Source organism: Arvicanthis niloticus, chromosome 3, assembly GCF_011762505.2.
Source record: "Arvicanthis niloticus isolate mArvNil1 chromosome 3, mArvNil1.pat.X, whole genome shotgun sequence".
NCBI classification, from domain to species: domain Eukaryota; kingdom Metazoa; phylum Chordata; class Mammalia; order Rodentia; family Muridae; genus Arvicanthis; species Arvicanthis niloticus.
Genome location: NC_047660.1, coordinates 15,383,153 through 15,403,295, shown reverse-complemented (window position 1 = coordinate 15,403,295; position 20,143 = coordinate 15,383,153). Strand labels below are relative to the sequence as shown.

The 20,143-nt window shown below is 37.2% G+C and overlaps 2 pseudogenes; both read left to right on the top strand.

Annotated features, from left to right (window-relative positions):
* The first annotated feature begins 16,794 nt into the window (after positions 1-16,794).
* Positions 16,795-16,870, top strand: LOC117706476 (small nucleolar RNA U3; annotated as a pseudogene).
* Positions 16,871-18,043: 1,173 nt separating this feature from the next.
* LOC117706035 (tubulin alpha-1B chain-like) lies at positions 18,044-19,394 on the top strand (annotated as a pseudogene).
* Positions 19,395-20,143: the final 749 nt, after the last annotated feature.

Genomic DNA, 20,143 nt, shown 5'->3' with positions numbered 1-20,143 from the left:
AGGAAGAGCAGAGATAAATCTCCTGGATAATCTTCATCTAGCAGATGACATAATGAGTTTGTAAACTAATGCAGTGTAGCTGTGCAAAGGCTGATGACTTAACTCACAAAGCATCCCTTTGTGTTATATGACAACCAAATATTTGAAATAAAAGTAAACCTGTAGATACTGAGTATCTTGGAGGTTAATATTTCTAAAGAATTTCACAAGTTTTAAGAGATTAATTTGCCATTTTGTGTCCTTATGTCTATTACTCCTGATGACAATTAAATGTAATAGATTTCTTCATTCCACACATTTGCAGATAAAAAGCCAATGACACATTTTCTTCATGAAACATATTTCATTATTAAAGCACCATTTATTAAATACATACTACATCTAAATTGAGTTTCAATACATATCCTAACAAAATTCTATATTAATTAATCATTTCTTAACTTTGGGAACTCTTAAGAGGTCACACATCATAGGTAGGCTCAAGAATGTCTAATGTACTAGCATTAACTTTAATTTTTTAAATCTATGTTATGTGCATTGGTAGATACAATATACATAGATATGTATGCATGTATACTACAATCTATATGGTAGAATAATAAAAAATATGGTACTGTAATGGAAGGGAAGATAGAAATTAATGTTGACTATGAAAATGTCTCAAAGTTAATATACTCTTGTTAAACTACCAGATGTCTTGTTCAGATGTATGTTCTTAAGAAGATTAACTTTTCTTGACAGGCCTTTCATTCTCTCTCTTGATATATAAACCTTCTTCCAAGAACTCTGGCTCTGCCATAATTCTTAGTGTCTCCAGTCCATTCAATCCATGGAATTGGGATGGGTCTTAATTGTTCACTTATGATCAAATGCTTCCTGGAAACATTCAAGGATATAAATGGACTGAGTTACTGGTTTCAGTTGGGGTTTTCATTTCTATGGCTACACCACTCTTTATTGCCTAATATGAATTATTTGAAACATCAGTTTTACAAATATGTATCCAATTTTTGTCTTCTGTGGATGTGAAGCTAAATGTTACTGCTGGTGTTTTACTGTGTTGGAAGAAAGATCTAGCACTTAAAATAAACATTTACTATGCACGTTTTTGTTTACTAGATGAATACTTTGGTGACTAGAATTGCTTAATGTTTAAGATTTTCATTTAAAACCCTAATGAAATTTATCTGAAGAAACAAGTAAGTATTTTAAGTTTTAGTGGTGTTTAGAATAAGAACTATTTAAATTATATTTTGCATAAATGCATTTTCTACTCCATGTCAAATATTGTTTATAGAATCTCTGTCAAACTGTGTTGTTTGAGAGCATCTGTTAAAATATTAATTAGTCCTCACCTCAATGAAAAAGTTAGACTCATTCCACAGCTTGTTAATGTTAATGCTTCCTGATTCTACTAGAAAAGTATTGGGGCATTATAAAATAAAAATTATCTAACAATATATAATGGTAAGTTCAATAGGATAATACACTAAGATTTATAAATTGTCATAAATTCAGCTGTTACATAAATAAAAATGGAAGACAAAACTGACAACATATAGGGTAGAAATATATAAATTAGTGTTAATAGAAAATTTAAGAACTGTCAGCCATAATGATGTAACCATGATCAAGAATACCAACAAGAAATATCAACAAACTAGCAGCCAAGAAGATTTCCTAAATGTACATAGAACTTTTATTTATACACTCTTATCAAAACTAGAAAACATATATTCTTCTCTTAATCTCATGGAAAATTGTGTGTCCAGGGCACTGTGTATTAGCTCTTGTTCAATATAAAAGGACAAAACATTGATCTTACAAAAATAAAAATCAAAATTGTAAAGCAAAAGCCATAAAAAATACCAAAACAAAACAAAGTGAAATAAAGGATATTCTCTGTGTCTTGCATTCTGTGTCTCTCTTTCTCCCTGTCTTCTATCTTTCTGTTTCTCTGTCACTTGGTCTCTATCTGTATCTCTTTGTCTGTTTCTCACAGTAAATATAAATAAATAAATAAATAAATAAATAAATAAATAAATAAACGTTTATTTTGTGTTAGACTACTATTCCTAGGCATAGGACACCAACCCTGGAGAAAACTTATTTATCTTTTACTAATGGATATTCATTGCAAATAGCTTCTACAATAGTGGTGAGACTATCTACATCACTATTTGAGAGCTATGGCCTCATCTCACCTGAACCTGCACAGGATTTGTAAATGCTGTCACAGTTTCTCTGAGTTCATGTGTATCAGTCTTGGTATGTCCAAAAGAGGTTGATTTCTTGAAGTCATCCAACATCCAACACCTCTCTCTCTCTCTCTCTCTCTCTCTCTCTCTCTCTCTCTCTCTCTCTCTTTTTCTCTCTCTCTTTCTGAGACAGGGTTTCTCTGTGTAGCCCTGGCTGTCTTGGAACTCACTTTGTAGACCAGGCTGGCCTCAAACGCAGAAATCTGCCTGCCTCTGCTTCCTGAGTGCTGGGATTAAAGGTGTGCACCACCACTTCCCAGCCCCTCTGGCTCTTAAAAACTTTCTTCGTCCTCTTCCATGTGGATTATGGACCCTTAAGGGGAGGTTTTGATGAAGACATTTTATTTAGTAATAACTTTCCCAAAGTATCTCACTCTTTACACATTTTCAAGTTGTGGGTCTCTGTGCTAATTCCCATCTATTGTAAAAGGATTTTCTTTGACCCTGGGTGATAGAGTCAGTGACCTATGGTATAAGAATTTGACATTAGGAGTTGTTTTATTACTATTTTCCATTAGCAAAATAACAACATTAGATTTTCCTTTAGGTCCATGATCTGTCTTGTCTCAAATATTTGTTCATTTCAACAGTGTCAAGTATGATTCCATCTCGTGGAATAAGCCCTAAATCAAAGAAAAATTATTGGTTACTCTCCATTTGTGCCAGTATTGAACCAGTATGTCTTGCAGACAAGTAGCTGTTATAGGCTTTCAAGGTTGTAACTGGATGATACCGATGGTTACCTTTCTCCTACCATAGTGTACAGAGTACCTTCTAGCACTATTCATGATAGTCATTTGTTACAGAGTACCTTCCAATATCGTGTAGAGTAGTATTTAGTAGGAGTGAAGCTCACAGTTAGTCCCTGACATTGACTTCTGAGTCTGATGACATAAATAAGTTTATTGGTAGCAACAGACCTTTATCATCATGTTTTAGAGAGAAACCAATAACCTTGCAAATAACCTGTGTTGTATCAGGGGTGTGTTTAACTGGCATATTGTTCAAGAAGATGTAGACTATTCCTGGCATTTTGTGACTTAACTCGGTTGCATAAAATGTCTAGTTGGGGTTCAAGCCAATTGAACATCTTTATTGCCCAACTCTTTATTACATAGGTGTTTGGGACATGAGCATAGCCCCAAGCTTTGCTCTGGGTGGGCTTTTAAGCCCCCCCCCCAAAAAAAATCACATCATGGATTGACACACTTCATTTAAGAAGAAGGGTTGGCAAGAATTAAAACAACAGAAGCCAAAAAAGCTTCTTCTTCACAATTTAACTAAGGGTGGAAGATATTTAGTTAAAATGACAAATCACAGTTACTTTCCAGAATCCTCCCATCTCTAGTATCACTTTATTTTTTGAATATGCATTCTTTGGTCGTTTGTAAGAATTTTCTTAATTTTTATAATCCTAAGACTCCCAGCACGGGGAGCTATGGAGATTGAAGTGGCTACCCACCTCGTGGGAAAGTGCCAATCCCTGACACTGTTAATGATATCCCTCTATGCTTTCAGACAAGTGACTATGATAACTGTCTTTGAGGCTTCTTCCAGCAGCAGATGGACGAATGCAGGTACCAACAAGGAACCATTTGTGACGCGCCGAGCTCCCGACCAGCGGGAAGAAAGACACGCACAACAGTTCCTTCCAACAGCAATTTACTCAGGCCTTGAAAGAAATGGGTGAGCCCCGGGGCGATCTGATGGCTCCCTCCTCCTCCTAGGGTGAGCCTTATATCCCTGAAATGACGTCCCAGCACGCCACATCACGCCACTGCAAGCCATAGGCTCGGGCCCAGAAACGTCAGGTCAGGCGATTGCTAAGTCCTCCCATCTCTCCGCCCAGCCAGGAGTTGTACAGCTCTGGCGCGCATCCGACAGGCGCCATCTTTAGGGCGCGCGGTGTCAGTGTGGCTCTCCACAACCATTATGTGGAACTTGGGAGTCTTCTGTAAAAGTCAGAGGAAGAATTGAGGGAGCTGTACACCTCAAGAAGACCTACAAAATAAACTAACCTGGCACTATGTAAACTCAGAGAGTCTGAACCACCAAAGAGAATGCATAGGCTTGATCTAGGCTCCCTACACACTTATAGCAGATGTGTAGCTTGGTCTTCATGTGGGTCCCCTATCAACTGGAGAAAGGGTTATCTCTTACTCTGTTGTTGACCTTGGGATCTCTTTCCCCTTGCTGGGCTGTCTTGTCAGGCTTCCTTTGATGGGAGAGGATGTGCTTAGTCCTGCTGCAACTTGATGTGCTATGGCTGGTTGGTACCTGTAGGGGGTTTCTCCTTCTCTGAGAAGAAGGAGAAGTGATAATGGGGCAAGGGGCTTGTGATGGTGGGACTAGGAAGAGAGGAATGGTTTTTATCAAGATGTAAAGTGAATAAATAAATAAATAAATAAATAGGTCAAAAATGTTGGGCTTGAGAATTTTGGTAAGCCCTCATTGTTTTGAAAAAGCAGAAGCATTTGAGAGGTATCTGCCATTTTTAGCTTTAAGCAATGCAGTTTTGCATTATATTTAATAGAACATTTTAGCTGCACTATTGTGAGTTCACAGTTTGTAAACATTGTGATTGGATTCTGTAACAACTTTCAACTTTTCAAGAGACTTCTATTAGAGTTAGGAACTTCAGTGTGGGAAAACTGCTAGTAAAGGACTTCTTAGCCTTTGGGCTGAGTGCAAAAGGGGAGACTCCCTTCATTAGCTGGTTGGTTTCTCCTCTGACCATGTCTGGGGAATTTAAAACCCCTACCTGAGGGATGTCACAAATCTATAGTTTGATTATAGAATCAATTACCTTTCTCCCAGTAAAACCTGTTTATCCAGCACCTGAGATTCTTGAAATGCTTCCCCATGCTGAGGCATTCCAGGTACCATACACACCCAACCAGCGATCTTTGCCCATTCTGGATGTTCTTACTATCAGTTCCCCAAAATGTTACAAGCCTTAAATCACAGTAAGGTTGATCTGCCTAACATCTGGTCCTGGTGTGGTCTTTCACCATACTTACAAATACGGCACCTGAACCCCCCTCATCCCATGCTCCTGGCCTGCCTTCCTCACTCCCCTCATGGATTGCATTGGATGACAATTCATGAGACACCAACATTCCAGATGTAATAGCACATTCTTATATTCATACCTTGCACTTTTGAGGAAAAAAGTTCTAAGGTAATGGTCCACTCAAGATTGCATATGAAGATTGATTTTCAAAAGAATGGAGAGCGGGTAATACAGTTCAATGATAGGATGTTTTTCTCATTAACTTAATCTCTGAGTTTGGTGTAATTATAATATATAAATTAATTAATGAAAAGTAGGTGAGGATTTTATATGCTACTATTTTAGTATTGTGGAACTATGATTACCAAGGCATATTTTAATGTCTTTACTTCTTCATTAGCCAGATTTTTATTTATCACTATAATTGAACACACAGCCTCACATGTTATAGGTAAGATCATAAACACACTTAAACATAATATTTAAAGATTAAAATTTCTCTCTTAGAAATGGTAGTTAACACTTAGCACCTATAAAAGCTCCTCAAAATGAATATCAGTTACCATACATAACAGTAATGGAAATTCTTCTGTATCTTTAGTTAATATACATGTATGTATAATTTTACACTCTTTAGTTTGTTTGCGTTAGTAGTAGAAGAGAGATATAAACACAATGGTAATTAGAATCACTTTAAGTGGCAATTGTCTATGGTGGGAAATTTAGTTTATCTTAGAAACAGAATAAATGCTAAAGAGAAACTAATTGTCATAAATTTGCAAATATGCAAGCATCTTACATTTGAAGATGAATGGCCATGTCTGTGGTCACTGAAGCCCAGTAAAGATAAAAGTGCTTGATTAACAGTTTGATTTCTCTTGATGGTGAGTCTATTGAGAAATTTCTCTTTTTTCTTTTTTCTTTTTTCTTTTTTTTTTCAGGAAAAACTCTGTTTTCAGACTTGTTTGGAGTTATAGTTTCATTAGAAAGGAGTTGTTCCCAATTTGTTCTTTCATGCACAGGTATGACCTTTGCTGATACAGTTTGGAAACCTAATTCCAGTACAGAAAAGGATGAGTCAAGGGTCAATCATGAGAAGCATGGTAATATTCCCTGTACAGCTGTTACAATTCATGTCAAGGAGATAGAGTAAAGGTCAGGGCATAAGGTGGGCTCAGGAATGTTAATGGAAAGGCTATGTTTAGCCGTCTAGATTCAAACTGTTATTTAGTGTAGGTCATTTTTTTAGCAGGCAAACATACAGAACATATAAATTATCAATAATGCATATGATACATTATGTCAAATGTATTATATATTTTATCACTCTATATTTTACTTCATCTATTTTTACCTCAAATATATTTTATCTCACCCACTTCTGAAAAAAGAGGAAGGAGGTTTGGTATGTTTTCTTAGTTTATAACTCTTGTATATATAAATAAACTGAACATAATGTATAATTGCATTTAGCTGCTTATATATAATACATATGGTTATCTTAATATATTTAATATTTAATGTTGAATAGGTAAAAATATTTATTGTTTTAAAATAAAGTTTAGGAAAAATTCTTTAAAGTATAATATAGGTTTGTATTAATAGTGAATATTTTTATACTTAATAAAACTTAATAAAGTTGCAGATATATAACAATAAGAATGAAAATTATTATGTAAAATAAGAGAAAAAGTATTTAATAATTTTATTATAACCATTCTAATGTAGCTTATTACTTTTGTGTGTCTGTATTCGTTTGTACTGTACATTGAGCCATAGTATACATGAAGAGGTCAGAAGAAATCTAAAGTGTTGGTGCTCTCATTACACGTGGTATAGTCAGTATTTTTTCACTGTTGATTCTGCCAATGAGATTGTCCCATGAACTTCGGGGAAAATACCTCTGTCTCTACATCCCTCCTTTAGGAGAAGGATTGGGAGACAGAAGTATCAGTTTCACATGAGCTCTGGGGATTTAAGCTCAGGTCCTAATAGGGCCAAATACATTGTTACTTATCTAGTTAACTCTCTAGCTTCCAACTGTTGTCATTTCTAGTAATCACTTGTTTCCCAAAACACTAAGTTATATAGTATAGTTTGATAAATAAAAGAGTTGATTAATCATAATATCATTTTAAAATGGAGCAAGAATGTATTTTCAATATAGAGTAATAGCTATTTGAAGATACAATTATCTTACAAATTTGATGTGTATTAAATTGAAATTAAAAAAAAACTTTGAATAGTGACATGTGCCAAATTATTCTATTTCATAAAATTTGTTGAAATTTTCTTTAAAGTTAATATAAAAATGATTTATTATTTTGAAAGTAACTGAAGACTGAACATGTAGAATGTACCACACAGCCAATATGGCATATATTTAACAGTAATTTGTGTTTTCTTCCAAAATGTTTTGATTATAAAGTTATTTAAAATTCTTTGAGCATTGTAAATTATACTTTTTCATAAATATTTTGAAATATCTGTTTTCAAGCTATTAAGACAAAGTAAACTATGGTAGACTTTCATGTTTTAAAACTGCATAATATACCATTGTATCTTTTTTTCTCTAATTTTAATTACTATATTTCTTTAATGCATATAAATGCTTTCTTGTCAATTTTCATTTTTACCAACACTGTATAAAATAACCTACTTTTATGCCTTAAGAAACATATTATTAAGAATGTGTTTAAATTTTTAGCACTTAGAATGAAAATAAAACTATTTAAATTTTTGGATTACCTGCAAATATAGTTGACACTTTATCTTTTGAAATGCTAATAAAGTGTCAGCATTTTTTCTACATGTTCTGTATGTGAGATTTTCTTGTATTTATAAAATTAAATTTTTACATTTATTGAAGTCAACCTATCATATTTTATTTTATGTGGAAATATTAGTAAAAATTCACTGGTTAGACTTAAATTTTTAATGGCTGTCCAAACAATATTACTCATTACATTAATGGATAAATTGTTACTTTATTAAGTAGAATTATTTAATAAGTCCCAATTAATATATGATTCAAAATATTGAATTATCTTTCAGTAATGTGCATAAGAAAAATAAATTTTAAAATACATAATTATTTCTTTATTTCTTGTGTTTATTTCATGTGATTTTTCATGTTTTTCCTTTTTCACATTCTTTAATATTTCTCTGAAGAGGTCAGTTATATTTAATACAGTTTCAAATAAACTTTACTTAATTATATTTCTCCTGTGTATAAATTCTCAATGTCTTTATTTTTAAGAAAATTTTTATGTTTCTCTCTCTCTCTCTCTCTCTCTCTCTCTCTCTCTCTGTGCGTGTGTGTTTATTTTCTAGTTAACAGTTTGAAAAATTCCACATTCCTATTGTAAATTATTTTTAAATAACAATTTTAACAATATTAATTTGCTTGGTATATCCCTACTGTTAATGTAAATGTTGCTATTATTTTCTCAGATGAAATGATGAAATCCCTGTCCAAGCTGTGGGAATATGTGTCTTTAGCTGACCCCAGAGTGTTTCTATCTGTGCTCAGGCCTAGGTCTGGAGTCTCTCCACTATGTAGAATCTAATCTACTGCAAACGTGGACCTTGAAGGCTTCAGCTTCCAATCCCCATCTGTTAATCTAGGCCTAGAATGTCTCAGACTCTGAGTCTTACTGCTAAATAATCTCACCCTTTGAACTCTGGAGGCTGGTTCAACTCAGCTGTTTTGACCTAAACTCCTCTCCAAGCTGACTGTTTCAAGTTGGTCTCTTTTGGCTTCCAAATGAATTGCTTTGCTTAGAAAGACTCCCTCTAAACTCCAGAAACTGAACTGAGACAACTGAAATCAACTGAACTGTACTCCTCTGAATCAAACTCAGCTGTACTAAACTAAAACTGATTGACTCTTTTTCCCTCCATTGCTCTTTAAGTAGCGTCTCTTTACTTTCTGTTCTCATGTGAGTTGGGTGTAGTCTATCTCTGCCTCAGTCTGTCAAATCTTTCTCTGACTTGTCAATTGGTTTGCCTCCCAATTATCATGTCCGCTTTTCCAGCCAGAGGGATTAAAGGTATAAGGTTTGTCTGCAGTCCATCATGGATATGATCCCTTACTCTTTGGATATGACCCCTTACCAGAGCAGCCACATTGCTGGATTAAGATACCTCTGCACTTTACTGTTTTAGATATGCACTAAGTTACACTAGCTTCACAAAGTAAACAGATGTCATAACAATTTTCTGTTTTATTTTTATCAAAATCCTTATTAAGTGACATACTTGAAGTGGAAACTTAAGGGTTCTTTGGAAAGTCATTTGGATGGTATTTTGCTGGGGCAAACATGTGAAGGAGTGTTTAGCTAAAAAAGAAACAGGTGAAAGGCAAAACCTGCACTGAGACAAGACCTGTGGAGGACACATGATATTTGGATGGTATAAACAGGACTCAACAGACAATGACCAAGGCTGAGCTTGGCTTGCATATAAAGCTAGCTGTGCAAATCTTGTGGGTCTCCAGTCTTCATTGATCTTGATCTTCATTTCCCTAAGAGACACAGCTGAGAACTTCTCCTGGTCCCTCCTGCTGAGTCATGCCCAGGCTGAGGCCTGGCTGTCTCTGCTAGGTAGTACCATAGCTGTTATTTAGTGTTTGTTATCCTGACTCTTTCGAAATGGACTGCTGGTGTATCTGTGAAGTGTTTTCGAGTGGATAGAGCTGCCACTGCTGACCTGTGAACTGAATTGCTGATTTCCAGACAACACAGACAGGAGTTGCTCCGAAGAATCTTTTTAAGCAGGTCTCCACTTCCCCCATAGACTTTCATTCCTGCTACCTCTTGTGGGTGGTCAGATGAAAGGGAAGATAAAGCATTTATGAACCATCATTAAAAATAGATGTTGTGTTTGAAAAAAATTAAAGTTACACATACTATCCAAAAGCCATAAAAATGCTTCTTATCTTTTCATGATTATAGATGTGTATTTATCTATTTTTGACCTATTGCTATATAATTTCTTAAGAAACTTTAATATTTTGCCTCATTACCTGTACTTATTTACATTTATAGAGCTGGTTTATATATATACATACATATATATACATACATACATATGTATGTATATATATGTATATATATGTGTATATATATACATTTATATTTATAAATATTATATCTTTAGTAAAATGTGTTACATTTTTTTAATTCATATGACAATTTTAGATTTCCATAGCTTTAAGCAGATATATCAAACATATGGGAAGATGATATACCTTAATTGAAAAGTATTTCCCCTTTTAGTTCTAAAAATATATGTAGGGAAGGTACTATACTCATTGAAGAAGTGAAAATGTACCTGGATTTTAACATAATACCCTGCTGTTTAGAAGATTGGAATAAAAGATCCAGGAAAACCAGCTGTGAAATTGACAAGGACTAATATTTCTCTGAATAAAACACTGCTGCTGCAAAGTTTCCTACTAATGCTTTTTCTCTGTTATCTCTGTCTTTGAGAGAATTGTTACTTACCCAGGTACACGGTCCACTATCATTATACACTACCAAATTCTTGAACTCATTGCTGGTTGACATTACACACACACACACACACACATACACACACACACACACACACACACACACACACACACACACACACACACGAAGCTCATGCAATCCTACTTCTAGCACATAAATTCTCTCCTAAGCTAAGTCCAGAGTACTCTATCACTGCCTCTTTTTTCATTATAATCCTACAGTCCTGGCATCTCAAATCTATTGGAGTTCCCCAGCACTTGAGACATTGAATTCATCATTGGGCTTTTGTGGGTTTCATGTTTCCAATTCTTTCTATAAGCATTCAGTGCAGTAGTCAGCACACTGCCAACATTAGTGCAATGTGAAAATTTCATACAGATTACCAAGTTGGTTGAAATTATGAAATACAACCCTGGCCCGATGTTTTCCACAACTTCTTGGTGTTGACGCTGTGAAGATGTAACATCAGTGGTACTTGTCTCTATTCTTAACCATTCCTTAGCCACAACAAACCAGCACCAACTGCACCTGTGATGCTTGTCTCTTCTTAATCACCACTGATTCTTCAGACACAGTTGACCAGAACAGTATTTTTGTAAAGTGGAAGTTTCTGGTTTGTGGAGCAGTTAGCTCGTGCATTGGCATGGACCTGGGTTCTGTTGGATGGAGTTGTAGTTCCCGAATGTATTCCACCCTGGGCAACTCAGGGAGGTGTGGCTCCTGGGAACAGAAGCATGGAAATTTGACTGAGTGACTTTCCGAATGGCACTGGATGGACACTGGGCTAAGAAGCCGCCCAGGGCTCTGACCAGGCATGGAGAGGTCTCAGTCTGAAGGTCCTACCGGGGGACAGGGCTCCTGAGTGGACCCAGAGGCTGGTGGTCTACATTCTTGGGCTCCCACATGCCACTGACACAAGAGGAACGAGGGAGAGAGAAAGCCCCAACAGTGCCCCAAGCGAAGGAGACTCTTGGTTACTCCACCCACTTGGCTAAGCATTAGGCTACTTAGGAGCACATCAAGGTCTGTCATTATGATCCTAGAAAGGCAAGGGTGTTCGAGGAAAGTTAGTCTTAGAAGGCACCTCTGAGTCTGTTTTGGATGGTTGAGGAAGAAAAACATCCTGTTAATTATGTATCTGTACATAATGGGCAGGAACAGTCTGTCTGTAAAAGGAAACTGGTTGTTAATTAAGGATTGGAAAATAGTGCCCAGCATAGTTGATTTGACCTGTGGAAGTAGATTAGATGACTTTTAAACCTTAAGGAAATCTCAAAAAGTTTGAAAAATTTTCAGACATATATCAAGAGTGTTAGGGAGAAAAGGAAATGTTTAAATAAAAGGCAAAAAAAAAAAAAATTGGGTTGAAAAGCACAAACATTGTTTTAGGTATTCTTGTTAAGGAAAAAAAAAGCATTAAAAACTTGGGTTAAAGGTCTCAGGTGTGCTTCTTTGTTGTCTTTGGTGGGTTTAGAAGCAGTGGGGGGAAGGGCCTGCCCTGCCATGTTGTGGCTGGGTGCTCTAGCAGAGAGGTCTCCTGTTTTCCCCATTTGTTTTTCTTAGAAATCCTAAATGTAGAGAAGGAGAAGAAAGGCCAACATTGCAGAAAAGCTCAAAGGAGGAAGCATAGTTGCTTGATAAGAGAATCAGAGCCAGAAGGAGTGAAAAGCTGTGGAAAAGACAGCCATGGGGAGACCCTGGGAAGCTGGTTGGAGCCGGCAGCTCTTGGGAGCAGCTCCTCTAGGCCCAGCCTGGAGTTCTCAGCCATGAGAAACTAACTGTCTCAAAATGAAAGGGAAATTTTTCACCCAAGAGGAGAAGTCACAGGGGCAACAGGAGCAAGCAGGGTCCTGGACCAACTGCTTCAGGCAAGCCAGCTGAACTAAGTGGCTGCAGCAAATGGTGGAGGAAGAGGGGGAAAAGCCTATGCTAGCAGGCAGCTCTCAAAAGACTGATCCCTGGCAGAGACATGCTGGGGACTAGAGCTTGGAGCCAGTGCTCCTGAGAGAGAGGACAGTCTGTCCAGTCCTGGCCTGGAGTTCTCAGCCAGGAGAAAGAAAACTGTCTAAAAAGGAAAAGGAATCTCTCACCCAAGGGAAAGAGTCTTAGATCACAGCAGGCACTGTAGCCTGAAAGGCAGCTGTTAGATGTGAAGGAGCCCTTTCTGTGGGGCTGGGGGATGGGCAGAGAGTAGGTTAGGGAGTTGCTGCCATCTTTTCTAGGAACATGGAGAGAGAGAGAGAGAGAGAGAGAGAGAGAGAGAGAGAGAGAGAGAGAGAGAGAGAGAGAGAGAGAGAGAGAGACCTAGTCATTTTGAATTAGGCAGGAGCTAGACTGTAGCTAAGGGTCAAAGGGGAAATGCTGACCAGGAACATGTAGAAACAGAAAGAGGGGAGAAGGGGGACAGAGAGAGGCCTGGGTCTTTTGAACTAGGCTGAGTGTTACTCATTGTCCTTAAGTTTTGTGGAGAAGTTAAGTTCTTCCTGGGCACCAGCGGGGGAAACTCTCAGAGCTGGCTTTGTCTGCATCCTCCACCACTTGATTGCTGATTGCTTGCACATTCTGGGCATGGGCCCTGTTGGGCAGAGTTGTGATTCCCTCATGTCCGCCGCCCCAGGCTACTGGAACCATGGTTCTGGGAAGCAGAAGCCCTGGAATGTTGACTGATCCCTTCCACACAGCACTGGGCAGGTGCTATGGGGCTCCGCCTGGGCACAGGGAGATCTCACTCTGTCTGAGGTTTCACAGGGGAAGGGCTCCTGAGTGGACCCAGAGGCTGGTGGTCTGTCCTCAGGCTCCCAGATGCTGCTGGGGGCAGCAGAAGAACAGAGATGAGATAGGAAAAAGGGAAAGAGAAAGACCCAACAGCGCCCCCATGGGAAGGAGACTCTTGGCTACTGTACTTCTTGGCTGGCTCTGCGGCTCAGCTAGCTTGCTTGAATCAGCAATCTCTGTGGCTGGAATGTAGTGAAGCCCTCCACAGGAGATTAGGCAGCAGCTGGATATTCAGAGGACCCTTCCACAGTTCTCCATGACAGGCCCCAAAGACACAATGAAGTCCATGGATTTAAGAGGTATATTGTCATGTCAGATAGTAGATGAATCTGTCTGTACCCCCTCCCCCTGAACTCAGGGCAGACCTGAGCTAAATAGGGAGGGAGGAAGGAGGATGGTCTGGAAAAGAATGCTTAATTGGCTGTGCCCTCTGGCCTTTAAATATCTCATTAATATGGAAATCTCTTGAGGCTGAAGCCTGTAGTCACACCCTCTACCTGTGTAGGGGTTGATAGGGGCATTGCCCTACTTGACTGAAAGGCGCTGATCCTTAGACCACGTGTCAAGAGCCTGTAATCTGGGAGTGTAGCAAAATATATGCTGTCTCTCTCAAGCATGGACACCTGTTGGGTCTCCAGGTATCTCTAGCCAGTGCTCTACTAGAAACCAAGCCATCGTTTCATGAGCTCACAGGGTTATGTCATGTGATGCAGACTCACACGGTGTTTTGCTAAGAAAGACTCACATGGTACTTTGCTCAGGTGAGACTGATGGGAGGACAAGCTGTGTTTGAAAAGAATCGAAATAGGACTCAAAAGAGTGTGAGAGCATGTGTTCTCGAGTCTTTGTCTTTACTGATATTCTCTCAATTGTGAGAGGCACAGCAGAGAACATCTCTGGGTTTCCTAGGTTCTCCTCATTGCTTTGACTGACTCGTTCTCATTGGGGGAGACCTGGTGGTTTCTGCTACATTGTGCCACCACTACTGATTTATGTTTGATATCCTGACACTACTGAACTAGACTGCTGGCATCCTGACAGACAGAGATTGGAATTGCCCCAATTGCTCTGCCTTGATGATCCAGGATAGGGGAACACTAGGCCTCTGAGGCAGGAGTGGGTAGGCAGGGGAAGAAAGGAGAAATAGGGGACTTGTGGAGGGGAAACTGGGAAGGAGGATAACATTTGAAATGTAAATAAATAAAATAACCAATGAAAATTTTTTTTTAAAAAAAGTGGATAAAAAAAAAAATCTAAGTCTACAATTTTTAATTGAGACTGTTAGAAAAATGACCCTGACAGGGATTTTCAGGGACTCTAAGTCTTCAAATTTAAACATTAATTTTCAGTCCTCTATTATCTGGACTACTGTCAACAATATTGTTCAAGTTCCCAAAATAACCAAGTAAGCTTAAGTACTTAATGATTCATAGAACCCAAAAGTCCAAACTTTTTCTACAATCCTCCCAAAAGTAACCCGATTGGGTCTATCACAGCAATTCTCATGATCCAGGTATCAAGGTCTACTTTAATTTATTTTATGTTAGTGTGCTATAGGTAACAACTTAAATCCAATTAGGCATAGAAAATTAATTTGCCTTGCTTATCTTTGATTATAGATCATTGAAGGAACCAAGTTGGCAACTCAAGGCAAGGGCCTAGAGGAAAATCCTGAAGCAGAGGCCATAGGAGAATATTGATTACAGGTACACTTGCTCAGCTAGCATTTTCCTATAACCAAAGACAATCTGCCCAGGGGTAGCACCACCTGCAGTTATCTAGGCCCTCCTACATCAATCATTAACTGAGAAAATGCCTACAGTCTTGTCTACAGAACATCCTGATGGGGATATTACAGCATTTGAAGGTATTTGTTCCTAGATAACCCGTGTTAGTTGATATGCAGTTTTCTATTCATCTTAGTTAAATCTCCCTAGAAAGACTCTCACAGATAGTGAAAAAGCTTTGTTTCTTATGTGAATCTTAATTCTATAAAATTCATCATTATCCAGCACATCATCTGACTGGATTCTAAGTATGTAAACACACACACACACACACACACACACACACACACAGACACACTTATTTCACTTTACTTGATACATGTGTCAGAATTTCTCTGACTGCTATTTGTAAAGGAAAGGACTTTTGTTTGGTTGGGTTTTTGTTTATTTTTTATGTGTTTTTTGTTTGTTTGTTTGTTTGTTTTACTTCTTCACCACAGCCTGTGGTGGATTGAATATGCTTGACCCATGGGAAGTGTATATTAGGAAGTGTGGCCTTGTTGTAGGAAGTGTGTTACTATGGAGATGGACTTTGAGACTCTTCTCCTAGCTGTAATACAGTCTCCTTCTGGCTGCCTCTGAATCAAGATGCAGAACTCTCAGTTCCTTCTCTAGCACCATGCCTGCCTAGATGCTGCCATGATTTCTGCCATGACAGGACTCAATCTCTGAAACTGTAAGCCAGCTGGCATTAAATGTTGTCCCTTATAAGAGTTGCCTTGATTATGATTCCTCTTTACATCAATGGAAACTCTAACTTGTGTGATGGAAACATCCCATTGTCAAACACAATCAAAAGAAACCTGAAGGCTGGACCTGATGCTAAGACCATGGAGGAAGGAGTGCTGTTACTGGCTTGCTCATTATGATAGGCTAAGCCTGCTATCAAAAAGAAAACAAGACTTCCAGCTCAGGGGTGCCACTACTCACAATAAACTGGACGCTCTCATATCAATCCTTAATTGAGAAAATATCCTACTGGCTTGCCTACAGCCTGATCTTATGAGGACACTCTTTGTTCAGTTGAGGTTTCCTCTTCTCAGACGACTGCAGCTCCTGTCTCATTGATGTAGACACTATCCACCAAACTCCATGTGTCAATTCACAAGGCTGTGTGAGACAGTTTTGCACCCTTTTAAAAACTGACCTTTTTTTGTTGTTGTTTGTTTAAATGATACTGGAAGGTTCTCAAAATCATCCTTGACAAGAGAACTTTACTTCTTAATGAATATTTTACAAACTAGTTGTTGTAGTTATTGAGTTCTTGGCTCTGGTCTTTTTTTAGATAAAAAACTTAGAAATGTTTTGACTCTTTACTTGTATAATTTAATCAGTACTTGTCTTTAAAATTGTGTTTTGCTAGTCAAATAATGCAAATACTATTATTATTTATTAACAGTTTATGTCATCATTCAACAAATAATAAATTTGTGATTTGTGATTTGAAGACTATACTTTCAGGAATCATTTCTATAGTTCATGCTTTGTGATTTGCTTGACTTCAAAAATTTAATCTACAATACTCCATATAATTTTTAATTTTCCAGATTCAGATAGTATACTTATAAAATCTAGGTAGAATTGAATTTTTTCATTAGTAAAAGTAGAAGCCTAGTCAAGGATCTTGAAGGAGAATTTACAATTACCATTTTACTAAGCCAGCATAAATTCCAACTACATTGTAAACATTTATTTATATACCTTCAGATAATATAGCCATTACGCCTCATCAAAGAAGTAACTTTATGCATCAGAAAAAGACCTTACAGAAAACCAAAATCAATGAAAATGCAGAGAACAAGTGACCATGTGCTTGCTCAATGGCAGCTGATGACTTGACAATACAAGTTCTACAACTTTACTATTTTATCTATAAATAATGTAACATATAATTTATATTCATTCCTCTTGTAGTTGAACAAAATTACAATTACTATTTTACTAAGTCATCATAAATTCAAACTACATTCTAAAGACAGAAGGACAGACATACATACATACACACACATACAGAAAAATAGTAAACACTGAGTGAATTTATTTATTCTATATATGTATTCATTGTATTTTAACAATTTATTATTACTGCCTTCTGATACAGACATAGTGAAACTACCTTGAGAATTTATTATTTTAATATATTTTGTAGTTATATGTTATTTACAACTATATAAATAATATATTATATATGTGAATATATAACTTTATATAAACTATATGTTTTGTTATAGTTAAACTACATTTAGAATTTATTATTTTAGTATATTTTATTTTCTCCCTTTTTGTCTATCATGATAATTATGTAAACTAGATTTGTTTTCAAACTCTGTGTGAATATATGTTTTCAATTGTTTTGGAAATAAATTGATCTATAGCACTTTTAGATATTTTTGTAGTTTTAGATTTCATTAAGTTGTTGCTAATCCATATAAAAGGATATAAGATATAATAAAAGTCTATCAACCTTATATCTATAGGTAACTTAAAGTACACAGTAATCATCTGTTTCTCTTCTTTCTTACCTTATTGTTGCTTTAAGTTTTATTCCTATTTCTTGTCCCCTGAAAAAACTTTGATTATTATTTGTTACAGTTGGCCTCATTGTGTTACTTACCTTGACTCATAGTTGTTAAAACCCTAACAGGGACCTAGTTTCTGCTTCTGTCACCCTTGGCCTTATAAGCCATAGCTATCATGCATGAATGCATCTGCATCCATGTTGGCCAGGCTTGTGTCCAGATCAGCAATGCCTGCTGATAGCTCTACTGCCTGGAACATGGCATCTAGCCTGATATCCAGACACCAAGTGACAAAACCATTGAGATAGGAATTGACTGCTTCAACACCTTTGGTGAGAAAAGAGCTGGCAAGCATGTGCCCCTGACAGTATTCATAGATCTGCAACCCACATGTATTTATGAAGTTCATACTGGTACCTACCGCCAGCTTTTCTACCCTGAGTAGCTCATCAGAAACAAAAAAGATGCTGCCAATAACTATGCCTATGGCCACTACATCATTTGCAAAGAGATTATTGACCTTGTCTTGGACAGAATTTACAAGATGCTGACCAGTGCACAGGTCTTCAGGGCTTCTTGGTTTCCCACAACTTTGGTTGGGGAACTGGACCTGGGTTCATCTCCCTACTGATGGGGCTAAGAAATCCAAGACAAAGTTCTCCATTTACCCAGCCCTCCCACCCTGCCCCCTCCACCAGATTTTCACAGCTGTGGTTGAACACTACAATTTCATCTTCACCATCCACACATACCGCCCTGGAGTATTCTGATTGTGCCTTCATTACAGACAATGAGATAATCTATGACATCTACTGATGAAACCTTAACACTGAGTACCTAACCTACACTAAACTTAAGCAATTTATTAGCCAGATTTTGTCCTCTACCACAGTTTCCCTCAGATTTGATGGGGTCATGAATGTTGATCTGACAGAATTACAGGCCGACTTGGAATCCTACCCTCACATCTACTTCCCTATGGCCACTAATGCCCTTGTCATTTATGCTGAGAAAGCCTATCATGAGTATCTTTCTATAGCAGATATTAATAATCTTTGCTTTGAGCCAGCCAACCAGATGATAAAAGGTGACCCTCACCATGGTAAATACATGGCTTGCTGCTTCCTATACTGTGGTGATGTGGTTCCCAAAGATGTCAATAATGCTATTGCTACCATTAAGACCAAGCATAACATCCAGTTTATGGATTGGTACCCTAATGGCTTCAAGACTGGCATTAATTTCCAGCCTTCTACCCTGGTACCTGTTGCTATCCTTGCCAAGGTCTGCAGAGCTGTGTGCATGCTGAACAAAACCACAACCATTGGTTGTGGGCTTGCCTAGATTACAAGTTTAATCTGATGTATGCCAAGTATACTTTTGTGCACTAGAATGTTGGTTAGGGTATGTGGGATTGGGAGTTCTCTCAGGCCCATGAGGACATGGCTGTACTAGAGAAGGATTTTGAAGAGGTTTGTATAAATTCTGTTGAAGGTGTGGGTGAGGAAGAAGGAGAGGAGCACTAATTTATTCCTCCAGCCATTGTATCAGGTCAAACTTTATCTCTGGCATTACCTGCAGGTATTGATGCTTCTACAGCATTTCCATTCTGTGATCATGTGTCCTCCATGTGTACTGGTAAGCTTCCCATGATGTCTCAAATAAAAGCTTTAAGAAAAAAATAATATTTGTTGCAATTTAAGCCTGCAATAAAACAAATTCAGATTATATCTGATAAAGGGTATTTCATCACCATTTTATTCCAGTGAGTTTTTTAATCTCTCATTCTTCTTTTACAGATTTTGTTTACAGATCATTGGCATGTTATTAATATTTATTTTTTATTTCTCATGGTCACACAAGCTATATTAAAGGTGACTCCTTTCCTTGTCTCTATAGTCTCTATAGTCTCTATAGCCTTTTTTTGTCTTCTTGTATTTTAATACTCCTAGTAAGTTTTGTTGATGTTTAAAAATGACCATGACATGAATGAGAGACAGACAGAGACAAAGAGAGAGAGAGAGAGAGAGAGAGAGAGAGAGAGACAGAGACAGATACAGAGACAGAGACAGACTGAGAAATAGTAAATATTAAGTGGATTTATGTTATACTGCATGTGTATCCAATGTGTTTTAACAATTATAAACAACATAATAAAATCAATCTTATATTCAATAAAAAAATGTTTCTCACTAAGTAAATGTTTTTACCTTAAATGTTGTCACTTTAAAGAAAAAGTCAAATCAGATTACCTGTGAATTATTCCTTAAATCCC